Raw genomic sequence first — 12,984 nt, forward strand, 5'->3', positions numbered from 1 at the left:
TAATACGAGCGGACTTGTTAATACGACGGATCGACGTAGTACCTTTTCACGCGTATATCTCTTTTTGGTAGCTGGACCCCGAGACGGGGGATTCTGCAAGACTCTATTAGCGCGTGAATGAAACGACTTCGACAGTCTCGTCGGCGATGTGGATAAAATGATACGAAAGACGGTCCTGCGAAAAAAGTCACGAAATCGAGCTTACAAGTGGTAATATGGAGCTCGCAGAAGCGACTGTCACGCGCGCCCGAGTAATTCGAACCGTTCGAAAGTGGATAAAGAAACGGACGGAGGATGCCCAATAACGAAATCAAAACCTGAATAAAGGATAGCGATCGTGTCAGCTCCCTTATTGATAAGAAAGAATGATTTCCTGAACTACTGACTTTGAACAGTAAGCCTGTTCGTTTTCGCTGCACTTCTATAAACTAGTGCAATATAAGTTAGAATGAAAGAAAATATATTTGTTTTATTCTAACATCTAATCGCACAGGCCTAATGGCAAATGATTAGGGTTTGGAGAAAATTCACTTATTAATTTTCTATTAATTAATCGCTCTTTAACTTTTCTATCGATAACCCGGTTTAAGGATCGTCGTAACTTCACCCTTATATGTCTGAAGTTTTCGCGGAGTTTTCAGCTTCGGCCGATACAAACTTCCGCACGCGCGATTCCATTCACCTGCCGTCGCTATACGCTATACAGGCTAAAGAGATTCAACGCAAACAGTCGGCAGAAGAGTGGCGAACGGATATCGGGCGGCATTGTAGTGCCAACAGACTCGCCGAAGGCGTTAATGCTGCCGGTGGGTGAGGATCGGTCGGCGACTCCCGACGCGAAGAAAAGAGACGAGCGCGTGCACGCATGGCACTCGTGGAAGGAGAGAGGTGGGAAATAGAACGTAAAGACGTGCGAGAGAGGGATGAGCCGAGTCTTCGGGTGTTGGAGGAGGCCTCGTCGGAGTGTCGGACACGGTCGAACGGCCGGCCACAGGAAAGCAGAACGTAACAATTACTATCTACGCCCGATCGGCGCGCGGCAAGATTAACGATCTTACTCTCTCGGCGGGCACGTCGGCCCCGTCTCAAGCCCGCGATTGCTTACGGAAGGGGAGCGAGGGGGGGCCAACGTTAAAGTCACCTCCTCCTTTGCTCAATGAGATATTGCCTGCCGAGATAGCGCGCCTTTTCGCGCGCTAAATCGTCCGCTCGCTCCAAATCGCATGTTACCGGGTCAGGCATAACCGTGTATAACCCGCGTGCGCTTTTAAGCTGAGATATTCGAACGTTAATGAGAATTAGGACGAAGGGATTACTGACAGGCATGTCTCGTCGTTCGTTCACCGTAAATTGCGTTAGGCCACTTCCGTCGTGTTGATCCGTGAGAAAATATTCGAACGTGTGATAAAGAGTAAATAAACGGCGTGCGCCTTAATTGACGAAATCGTGCGTTGACATCTAGCACATTAAGACGAAAAGTTTATACGTGGGTAACAACTATCTCGAGATTTTTATTCATCAGGATAACGGTCCCGTGATTTCTTTCTAAGGTGAAAGAGTAATCTGACACGCAGACTTATTACAAACGGCGAAATTATTGAATGAGATACACTCGCTTTTATAAATCATATAAAAATTGCATTTATTTTCAAAATTTCCTTTCAGCAATGTAAAAATGATTAGATGAGCAATATCGCTATATAATATAATCAAGATAATGTGTGTACTCAATAATCGTTTATCTATACAAGTTTGTTTCCTTTAAATCCTCGCTATACCGCCTCGCAAAATATAAATTCGGCGCGAGAGACTACATAAAAATATTCAAATATACAGCTTAATTTAAACGTCGATATATCGAAAGTGTCGAAGCCCCCTCAAAATGATGTTCGCTCGTTACTAAGAATCCAGAAAGAAGAAGGAGAAAAAGGTTTTGACAGAGAGACGAAAGGAGAGGAGGATAAGGGGAGGAGGTGGCGCGATCCGGCAATAATACGCGAGAAATCGTGAATTAGTGAGAGTCTTTTTGAGCGTGCGGACGGAGAAAAGGAGTGCCCGATGATTTCTCGCCCAATTAGAGTCGACCGGGCTATAAACTTCTTCGCGGATAAGATAGGACCCCGGTTTTCTGTGTTCCCGTGTCTGAGGAGAAAGAGGGACCCGTAATGTCCCGCTTCAGCCCGGAAGCCTTCCAGGTCGCATATAGACCGGGAGTTTGACTTGGGAGCAGAAACAAAAAGAAAGAGACAGAGAGAGAGAGAGAGAGAGAGAGAGAGAGAGAGAGAGAGAGAGAGAGAGAGAGAGAGAGAGAAAGAGAAAGAGAGAGAGAGAAAGATGAGATCGAGAACTTAGGCCAGCAGAACGATGAAGAGAGAAAACGAACCAGGGAGACACAGGAAGAAAGATTAACAGAAAGATATGTAAAAAGAAGAGTAAAACAAGAAAAAAAGAAAGAAAGAAAGAGAGAGAGAGAAAAGTGGAAAGAAGTGGAGAAAGGGGATAAAGCTGTGGCGCGGAGGACAGAATCGGGGGGAAAGAGGGTACCTGAGCATTGGGACGGAGCTAATTGGCTCGTCCAGTGCCCATTGAAATCGCCGTGCCGGTATCGCCTTCGATCCACGGAGCACATATACGTGCCAACGTTTCAGGACGATCAATTAAATGGAAATGGTCGGGAGATATCCCACCAGAAACAGACGTTCTCGCACGTTTCACGCTTCGCCGGGTTAATCCATGCGGCGCGGCGCGGCGACCGGCATCGCGGGATCGCCCGAAAACGACTCCCGGGGTTTTTGGTACGAAAGAGAGGGAAATAGAGCGAGTGATTGGGCGCTCGTGGTCGCGTGCATCACGACTCAACGAGCTGTGAGCATAAGAATTCGGCCGAGAGGAATTCACGGTCGGATGACGCTCTCTTTCTTCGCTGCTGTACCTTATGATAATTCTGCGAGATAAGGAAAATTAACGCGCGAATACACGGCGAGTTATAAATATATCGTATTATAATACAAGTTCCAGTAAATCTCGCAGTGTATAGCCGGCCGGGAGATAGTTTCTCGTGAAAAAGTAAATATAATGTAGAATCAATTTTTTTTCATCAATTACGAGATTTTGCGTAGGTTGTGTACAATCAATATTGCATATCTGTATATAGCAAAGCATATCTGTATATAGCAATTTTTTTACCTGACATATTAATGTTATATAGCAGCTATAATAATCTTCACGTAGAAGTGTAATAGCATATATGTAACTTTACTTCCGCAATTAATTATTCTCGAATTTCTTAATGGAAAAGCGACTGAACTAATCGCCGAGTCGAACATGCCAATTGCCCGTCCCGCGTTCCGGAATCGAGAACCATTTTCTATGAGATAAATTTCTGCACAAATATTCGCGTAAATAGCAGGTACCCTGTCGGGACCATTTTAATCCACGTATCCAAATTACTATCGGCGATCTTTCACAGGAAACGTGCTCGTAAAACGGCGTCCCTTTATTAAATCAATTTGTCGGGAATTCGCGGAGTACCTATCTTTAAAATGAGAATCAAAACCGTTCTCAATAATTTAAAAAAGATGAAAACTTTTGCCTATAGAGGTATTTTGTTTCAACGCTAATTTTATACGTTCAACGAGAATGTCACTCCTAAATTCTCTATTATCATAATGTACCATCAGAGTTTATCTATCGATATGTCCCAAAGAATAGCAGCAAGGACAAATCGTCACGGTACAAACACGTGTAGATTTGCGAATATGCCTGACTACTCCTATCTGGCGCTCGTAAAACCTCATATTTCGAGATCTCGAGGTCGAGACTACCGATTTCATTCGAATCATTACAATCTCATACTTCGGAGCGGACCGCGCGATTCCAGAGATTCAACTGGAAGCTTCGGAAACGTCAAACACAAAACTGTCGTTATCGCCGCGGCGCATAAATTTCACCGATATTACCCGCGAATGCAACCGTTCTATTTCGCGCAATCGGCATCGCATCTCCGAAGGAGCGCGCGCTCCCAGGATATAATGCACGCTCCTCGCCATCGCGCACCTCGCCCTTCATTCGTCCACCTCGCTTTGCTCGCGTGCAACCTGCGTATACAACGTAGCTCACGCTCACACGGCACCCCACGCGCGCGTATATGTGCATGCGTGCGTGCGTGCGTGCGTGCGTGCGTGGCGTGCACACGTAGGGCCGGCGACCGAAGTAATGGCGCAGAAGCCGACTCCTACTACTCCCGCGATCTGAAATGAGCGGACTAGGATGGTGTCGACGTGATGTACAGCGACAGGGTCGATAGCGTTACAAGAGCTACTAACCCTTCCCTCCTTCCGAGCCTCCTTCCCTCCACTCTTCTCGCTCTTCTCGTTCGTCGGCCACCGCCACCACCACCACCGCCTCGACATCTCCCAATGCATCGGCGTATAAAGCACAGTCTCTCGTCTCTCGATCAGACCGAGTTCTTCCTTCGTTGTTTCTCTCTCCTCCTCCTCTCTCTCTCTCTCTTTCTCGTCACCTACTCTCGTCTTGTCTCTCGATGCCCATCCCGCCCTCTCGCTTTCCTTATTCACTCACCGCGTCTCGTCCGATTTTTCTGCTCCTTATCCCTCTTCGCCGTATCCCGATATACGTTCTCAGTGTTTCTTCCATTATTTCGTCATCTCATCCCATCTCTCTTTCTCGCGTATTTTTTCTCTTCGTTTCTTTTGCTGCTCAATATCTCGCTACTTCTCGTCATCTCTCACTTAGGGAATAGTCGAATGCAATCGCGTTCAGGTGTGACGAAGATGCCTAGAAACGCGCGTAAAATAACTATCGAGCCACTAGCTTATTATCAGAAACACTAGCATGTTCATATGGAAGCAACAGAGAGACTCACGTGCATTTTTCTGCCACTTTTTTATATTTGTGATCAATTAGATATCTGCTCGAGAATACGGCTAACCGAGGAGAAAGAGGAGTAATCCTTCCCCTTTTTTATCCTCGTCGTGAGATAGAATCGATTATTATCGTACCGACGCTCGGCATACAAATGATTGCGTTATCATCGTATACGCTCGAATTGCGTTATCACATAGCGCGTATGAATTGGTGCTCAATTCGCTGGAATGCAAACGAGAACCGGATGACTTCGGCTGTGCACTCGGCCTCGGCGGCGATAAAATATCGAATTGGGAGTGATAAGCGTGCTGAGAATTGATTGCGGGGAATTTGTTCGGCAGCGATCAGAGGAAGAAAGAAAGAGGGAAAGGATATACACGCGGCTCATATAAGATGCCGTGATGTCACGGCGCGAATGAAGTGGCCAAGAAAGAGGGAAGGAAAAAAGAAGCAGAAGAAGCGGCGCGAACGGAGGAGCGCGGTTAAAATGTAACGAGGTCCGAAGTAAAAAGGACGATTTAATTTATCTGCAGAAAAACAAGGCTACACCGAAGCGACGCGGCGCGCACGATGAGATAACGGAAGATCCTGAATACGAAATTCCCCCCCGGGGGGAATAAAAGCTGGATGCGAATGTCCGACCGTGGATCCACCAATTTGTAATCAATTAAATCTGCCGCCAAATCCCTAAGATAATCTAGCTTCTCACCTCTTAATTTTCTTACAGTGCCGGGTGCATCGTTATCGCCGTTGATCAGCATACGAATTATCGTTTTATCGGCGAAGCGACTCAGAAGCGCGTTGATGAGCAACGAATAAATGGATAAGTGACGGAGGAACATAAACTTCTCTCTCGAACGCGATCGAACGATCGCTACGGAGAAAGTCGGGAGTTTCTCAAAAAGAATCTATAAAAAGTACAAGCTACCTAATCGAGAACAGCGGCGTTACAAAAAGTCTCGGGAATTAACACAAACCGTGAGTTACCGAGAGGTTTCCGTCTATAAATTTTCCCAATAAAAGTTTTCAATCCGATAGAGCGCTCAGTTGCCTAATGGCTGTCTAATGACGATACCATCGTCAGCTTGGAAGGATTCATGTCGAGCGGAAGAAAGAGTGCGAGAGAAAAAGGGGGAAGACCGAGGGAACCCTTCTACCTGCCGGTCGATTGACAAATCGTACTACTATCGTCCATCCAAGATCATTCGGTCCCCGCGTCATATCAAATTACCCCCAACAAGAATTCAAACCTAAAGGCAACCTCAAGGCTGCGCCTGTTCCTACTGTGCTCTACGTTTTCGAAATGGGAACTGCTCGCGTATTCCAAGAAAACGGACGGGTCACATGCATCGTTGTTTGCATCGCGACAAAACGACATGGAGTGCCTCTTAACCATTGATTAATTAAAGTAGAAAATTCTAGTACCAAAATATCGAGATTATGTATAAGCAAAGTTGTAAGCCATAATAAAGTATATATTATGGTTGATCAATATTATCACATGCATATAATTTTACACACTCAAGCCTATAATTACAATTATACGCACATCTATCTTTCATCTATTATTGATTTTAAAGCTCAAAAAGTATTTATTTTTATACAAATTGATTGTATTTTATAGTTTCTTGTTCATTTTGATATTACGTACGCGTACGCTATAGCAATCAGCTAATATTGACAAGCTGATTATTAATAATAAATTTTAGTATCTATAAAGTATGGATAGATAGACTATGAAAGACTAAGATAAAAATTGACATGTTATAAGAATAAAGAAATAAACATGTTTTTCATTAAATAAATTAATTGAAATATATGATAGTAAAATATTTTCTGTCGCTTATGCTTTTGAAACAAATACCTTGAAATTTTGAATTTTTTATGTTAGTTTTATTACATTAGTTTATGTTATATTTAATCCTGAAATAATAAGGAGCCCAAATGTAGACTTTAAATTCCATTAAAAAATTATTTATATAAAAAAAAAAATTTAAATACATTTAAATACTAACAATTATTTCTTACTCCATTACTGTTTTCTCTATTTTTTATTATTTGTCTAAACAAACTTAATAAACCTAATTTTCGCTAAATTTGAAACTTTAATTACATATAATCATAATATTAAAATAACATTAAAATAATGGTAAATTTGGTCAAATAGATTACTAATATCATATCTTCATGATATTCAATCGCGTTTTCTGAAAATCTTGCTATATACAAAGTACTTAGCAAAAAATATAGTAGGATAACATTTTTACTAAATTTGGAAATATTTTTCTCTTTTACAAAATTATTCTATTACTAGGTGTCACTTTTTACCAAGCTTTGTACATATATGCATCTATAAATAATTACACATATTTTCAAGATTAAATAAAAATATCTTAATCTATTCTAGCCCATCTATTTTAAGGCAATGGGGGAGGAATCTATAAAGAATTTATTTATATTATATAATTTATGAGATTACATTTATTTATATTATTCTAACATTATTATATTCTATACAATTCTTATAGATCTCTATTACCTTAAATAAAAGAAAAAATAATTTGTCACTCACCGATACGATGCACAGCAGCGGAGTTGTAACTATACGGAGTTGTAAACTACGTTTATCTGTAAAATACAAATATATTCAAATTATAAAGCGCCAAATAATTAATATTTACCAATAACTAACATTTCGAAGTATAATTATAACATTTATAAAATTATTATAAACAATTAATTGAATAGCAAGTAATAATTAACAAATTATTCACTCCACAGTTGTTCCCGCCGTTGTCTGATGCCTCCCAAGCCTTCTCCTACTCTCAGAGCTTTTTCATTGCATTCAAACGCGCTTAGTCGATGATAATCGCACGACACTTAAGAAAGCACTTGCAAGGATAACGTGCGCATTATACATATTTTATTGCATCGTGATACAAAAAATTACGCAAGAAAGATACAATCGCCGTCAAGTTATAATTCGCTCGCGACTTCTCATAAATTAGCGCAATTAGGCCTGAACAGCAGAAGATTTCATACTGTGCAACGCGACTTGATTAATCAAATCGGGTTATTAACTAACGAGATTATTAACGCGACGAGTTGACCGACAATTAAAATTCAGTTGCATACGCAATACGGCCTTCCGTTATCTAAACTGTTCGACGATTTATATAATTCGAATGAATAGAAGAGAGCGGTTGCACTAAATATCTACCACCATTGCCTCGATACAACGAGCTGTTCATCGCAGTGGTTAATTATGCGTATATGCCGCCGATCGTTTATCGCGATTATTAACGCGGCGATACGCGGAGCAGCTCGCGCGCCACTACCTGCCTGTTTGAGTTTCGACGTGCGAATGATAGCGCGGCGACCTTGCGTAAACACAACGCGTTGTACACTGTGTCAATAAAACGTCAAGGCCGTACGCACCAGACTATACCCTTTACTGTATCGCAAAACGTTTAATGTTCTACAAAACAAATCAACAACGATTATAGTCTATTCCGTATATTTTAAAGTAATTATTAAACCACATTTACACATATCACGACTGTTACTTAATGATCGAACCAATGATTCGTGTATCATTCCGCGCTCTCAATCCGAAAAACGATGGAAAAATTATATCTAAAACAAAGCAAAGAAACGCGATTCGCGAAATTCGAAACATTATAAAGAAATGTTTATTGCCCTAATTACTATCGCGATGCAATAATTTGGCATTTCCGTTCTCTGTCGCAATCTAATGAATAAATGGCGCGAAACGGCTTGACATAAAAATTAGTTGGTCGTACAGGATGACGGTTTTTAAGTGTAGGCGTGATAAGTGTGGTAACGTTTACTCTTAGTACTTGTCCCGACGACGTTTTGAGAGATAATAACGACATATGGAGCTACCCGCGTCGTTATACCTGTCCGCGCGAGTCTCGCCGTGCGAATGACAAAATGCTTACTGAACAAAATGAGCACAACAACGCGTTGTATGTTATACGCGTTTGCGCCACGAAATATTTAATATATTACAAAATCACGATTATGCAAACTGATAAAATACCTTGCTAATTGTTCATAGGAAATGATTGCGTTTTCTTCCAATATTTGTCGTAACATTTCGAAAAGAAACGCAACAATATGCAAAATTGCTTTTGATGTCTGTCTGTTCGAGTCTCGTCGCGTGAATAATAGTAAAGTATATAACCACGTGTATATAACAATGCGCTACAAAATGTACAATGTAATACGAAAAAAGTGTGCCGAATGCTGCGCACCGACCACTATAAAATATTTACTCTATCATAAAATAAAGGCACGGCGAATATTGTATTACCTGCTTTTCAGATTAATTTCGAGGCATGCGTTATTGCATATTAAAAATCCATGTTTGATCAAAGAATAAAGTTCACTTTTATTTTAAAAGTATAAAAGAATATTAATTAATAATTATTATTATCTTTTCTCCAAATTGTGTATATTGAGAGAACAGTGAAACTACATGTGTGATTTTAATAAATCACAGAAATAAAATTAAATCATTACAGGAAATATCACGATCTTGTTTTATTTATTAAAAATCATTTTGTGTTTTTCGTAAAATGAGAAAAAGTTTGAAGAAAATAGTAACAAATTATTTTTGATAAAAAAAATTAATTTAAATTTAGCATTAGATTTAACGATTTTCAATCTAATTAATTGAACCACTGCTATTACCAAGAATTTTAATTACAAGAAAAAATTAAATAAATTTTATGTAACACACAATAAAAAATTGTCATTGGTATCAACTTATTATATTGGTTGATTGCTGTACGGCATATTTACATGTAAGAATTCAAAAGACAAAATTAACTAATTAATAAAAATTACCTAAGCTGTAAAAATCATTAATATGACATATTGATACACGTGCACAGTTATCTGAAGGTATAAACTAAAATCTTTTATCAAAATAAAATCTATTAAAGTTAATTACAGATTAATTTTATCATAAAATTTAGTTTTTATACAAATATTATTATGTAACGATTAGAAAAATAAAATAAGAAACAAAGTATTGACATTTTATAAATATATAAATATGCCTTTGCCTGAAAATAGTGAAATCGATCACAATGCGACGATATCGTCACCTCGGCTCGAGCAGATTCAAATGTTAGCCTTATGCATTATTCCCCGCACGAGGGATGCAAATCGAAGCGATCCCTCATACGGTGTCAGGGGAGGAGGGCAGGGGCGCACGACGATCATCCGATCTATCACATACGCCGCGTGAACTGACTGATTGCCATCATGGATTACCGCAATCATGCTCGTGACTCGAATTTTCAAGCTTTTTAATACATTTCGTTAAAGCAGGATATAGCATACCAGCTAATGCGTTACTTAAGAAATGTAAAAAGAGATCAAACGCATAATATGATTAAAATTTATATTACTAAAGCATCGATCTTTTTAAATTATCCATGCAAAACTTGTATAACATTAACGGCAATATACAATAATTTTCAAATAATAAATTAAAGTAACATTTATGTAAAACATGTTCGATAATTATATAGCGATTGGATCGACTTAAAATATCAATACGGTATCTTCGTGCGTTAATTGGAAGTCTGATTTCAGAGATTATTTTTAAAGGTCGCTGTCGCGCATATGTGTACGTTCTAACGATTTAAGATTGCTACCAGGCGGACTGTGAAGGCGCGAGGGATCGCCTGAGATAGGAAGAAGATTAAAGCTTTTGAGAGTCAAGGATCGGAAAAAGACCTAATTATACGAGGGCACAAAGTAATTGGCTATTAAGAAGCGAGCTACGTGTGTGAGTCGATTTATAAGGACGCTGAGTCATCCGAATAGGATCTAACGATTCTTCGCAGGAGATGTAACTCTTTACGATATAACTGCTATTGGTTACTACATAGCGATTAATTTACATTTTCGTTTGTTATTGTAAAAGCAGATTGGTAATAAAACGACGAAGCATTTAAACGAATTATTCAAACAAATAATGGTACGATTCCATAACAAATCGTTATATACCTATAATGTATCGAGCAGTTAAGATATTATTTAGTACTGAAATAAGATCTTTTCCGATAAGGAAAGAATATAGGTACGTATAGGGATGTGGGATGTTTAACTAAAAAATAGCAGTAGCCGTAGGAGTAACTAAGGTTTATACGACCCGCGTCGTTACGTTGCAGCGATTTAAATGTAAGTAGACTGACGTGACATTTAACAGCCAATTCCGCGCAACTAAGGTCCGCTCCCCCTCGCGAAATAAAACGGACGCGTCAGAAGTATAACGCCTCGTAAGCAAGCGATCCGTCTCGCAGCAACGGCTTCTCGGAAGAAGCAATCGCTACAAAGCATACTCCGAGCCGATTGCTAATGCTCGGCTCACCGTCAACTCTTTCCTTTTTGCCGCTCGATATGGTAGCCAACGTCTCGATGTCGAAGGTGTTCTCCATTTCGCCACCCCACCCCGTTTATTCTCTCTCTTCCTCCACTCCCTCTCCCTCTATCACTCGCCTCGTCTCGCTCCCTCGTCAGAAGTGTGGAGTCACCGTGGAGCCATTATCCCGCTAGCAAGTGGGTTTATTAGGAACGCAGCGGGGGTGGCCTCCGCGTAAGATCGACACCGCTACCACCGCCTCTCGCTCTCGCCTCCTAACAGCAACGGCAGCAACGGCAGCAGCAGCACCAGCAGCAACAACAACGCAACGTGAATCGGTCAGGCTCGTTACCTGTCTCGTGGTCGTTTTTTCTATATCCACCTTCCCTCCAGTCTCCCTTCCCGTGCGTCGCGGTGTGTAGCCCCCTCGCCCCCTTCCCCACCGCCCCATTATTACGAACAATTATTAATGGCCGACAGGCTTTCGCTTCGGCTCGTCAGACCGTCGAAAATGGACGAGCCCCAAAGTGAGAAGCTGTCGGGTGCTACCGGTCAGCCCGGACGCCTCGACCAATTTATTCGCCAGCTCCGTTTGTTCTCCGGGGCGCTGGGCGGCTTTTGTACTCTCTCAGCAAGCGGGAGGGTAACTTTCCTCTCTCACCTTCCTCTCTTTCTCTCTCTCCGATCGGGTATGAGCGTATTTACATGCCGTTGCGTGACGGCGCGATGGCTCTCGGGAGCATCGACACGATAATTTGGAATGGAGGAAGAAATTATCCGGGGAGAAACGCGCAAATGCAACGCGCGATATTGTGTGAGACGCAGCGAAACGATTTACCCTGGCGCGGTTTCTCGGCGCGAATGAAACGAGAGTAAGTGACTTTTATTATCAGTCGGGTATTATAGCGATGCAACAACAGTAGTGAATGAAAAGACGTAGATTAAACTGATGAAAAATTCAATCCTTGTGTGTGTGTGTGTGTGTGTGTGTGTGTGTGTGTGTGTGTTATTAAGATGGCACTGAGTGTAATATTAGTCGCGAATGTTCAACTAAATTGAATTCTTATCTTGCAACTTTTGCTTAAATTAAACATAACACTGTAATCGCTAACCACGCTGACATTTTGATGTTCGCTTCGTATGTAATTCTTGTAAAAAAAGTTAGCTTAATCGACCGAGGAAGGTGTACTTTTTTCGGTTAACCTGATTCTCCACACGCTCGATACTGTTACCCGCAGATTACCGCTGAAGAAGCGGTAATTATCGTAATCACGTGAGTCGAAGACTCATTGCAAGTATAAAACTGTCAATAACGCCCGATGAAAATGGACGGGTTGTCAACTGAAAACAGGCTTTAAATGAGTACAGGGTCGAGTAATGTTATCCTGGTCAATTTGTTTGAAAGATCGTTTACCAAGGCCCAGTAACTTTTAACTGTTTAAAATTCACGAAATAAAACATGAATGACAACGGTACATTAAATGTAACTGAGTGCGGTGTAATATAAAATACGCATATCTCGACCTTTGTTTCTTCACATGAGTTAAAAATAAAAGCAGTAGGCAAATAAGGTGTAACCTGTTATCATTGATTCCTACAAATATTTCCATTAATTGAGATCTTTGCACAAGATGTCTCAAAACCAACAAACGTTCGAATCAATCCGGTGATTTTAAGACATTCTATTTATTTATTGA

At 40.8% G+C, this 12,984-nt stretch overlaps 1 long non-coding RNA gene across 1 annotated transcript in view; it reads right to left on the reverse strand.

Annotated features, from left to right (window-relative positions):
- LOC139773395 (uncharacterized) overlaps window positions 1-12,984 on the reverse strand; it is a 129,660-nt gene that overhangs the window by 100,538 nt on the left and 16,138 nt on the right. The window contains exon 2 of the long non-coding RNA XR_011718341.1: window positions 7,460-7,515. This is a non-coding gene — a long non-coding RNA (uncharacterized lncRNA). The remainder of the gene's footprint in view (window positions 1-7,459; window positions 7,516-12,984) is intronic.

Source organism: Temnothorax nylanderi, unplaced genomic scaffold (genome assembly GCF_030848795.1).
Source record: "Temnothorax nylanderi isolate EJ_2023f unplaced genomic scaffold, tnyl_v1.0 TNYL_tig0004_pilon, whole genome shotgun sequence".
NCBI classification, from domain to species: Eukaryota; Metazoa; Arthropoda; class Insecta; order Hymenoptera; family Formicidae; genus Temnothorax; species Temnothorax nylanderi.